The sequence below is a fragment of the Octopus bimaculoides genome, chromosome 22 (assembly GCF_001194135.2).
Source record: "Octopus bimaculoides isolate UCB-OBI-ISO-001 chromosome 22, ASM119413v2, whole genome shotgun sequence".
NCBI classification, from domain to species: Eukaryota; Metazoa; Mollusca; class Cephalopoda; order Octopoda; family Octopodidae; genus Octopus; species Octopus bimaculoides.
In genome coordinates, this window is record NC_069002.1 from 29,149,652 (window position 1) to 29,150,402 (window position 751).

General features: G+C 28.1%; 1 protein-coding gene and 1 long non-coding RNA gene across 2 annotated transcripts in view; one reads left to right on the forward strand and one right to left on the reverse strand.

Moving 5' to 3' along the window:
• Positions 1-751, reverse strand: part of LOC128250519 (uncharacterized) — a 9,994-nt gene that overhangs the window by 8,166 nt on the left and 1,077 nt on the right. The gene's annotated exons all lie outside the window — the stretch shown is intronic.
• Positions 1-751, forward strand: part of LOC128250512 (uncharacterized) — an 8,483-nt gene that overhangs the window by 6,464 nt on the left and 1,268 nt on the right. The gene's annotated exons all lie outside the window — the stretch shown is intronic.

A 751-nucleotide genomic window follows, 5' to 3' on the forward strand; every position in this document is an offset into this window, starting at 1 on the left:
ATATTTGTATATATATATACATACATACATACATACATACATACATACACACACACACAAACACACAAACATATGTATATACACATATAACAAAAATACACATAGAGGAAATCACATCATCAATTGTTGAATTTACCATACAAGGCCGGCGATTGTTTCTATTATATTGACATATTTAGATACAGAAAATACCATCAAAGTTAATATAACGGAAAATACACGTTAACGTTTTCAAGGCGTCCAAAATGATTTAAATTCGAAGTGACCCCAAGAAGATATCTCCAGTACACGAATGCATACAAAAAATTTAAGAAGAAATATAATCTAAGAAAAGGTACTTCTGTATTCAACTTTTGGTGACGTCAGTGGATAACGAAAGAATAAAAACTAAGCATGAACTCTACGTTAAAACAATTTGAAACAGAGATTCTACGTCACAACAATTATTTATCTATCTATTAAATATACTAAACATTTATATAATGTGATTTCCTTTATCTTTATTTTCGTTGTGTAATATTCTGATCTTCTTGAAATTTTTTACATGATCTACTTCTTATTTGGATCTACTTCTTATTTGGATCTACTTCTTATTTGGATCTACTTCTTATTTATGAGGAATTATCTTAGAAGGTTATCATACTTCAATTTATCGGTGTCTAATTGTTTGATATATTTAGCCAAATTCATTTAAAACTGAATGCTTTACTCATATCGTCCTGGATCTTTTAATCCCTGTTTTTGTTTTGAT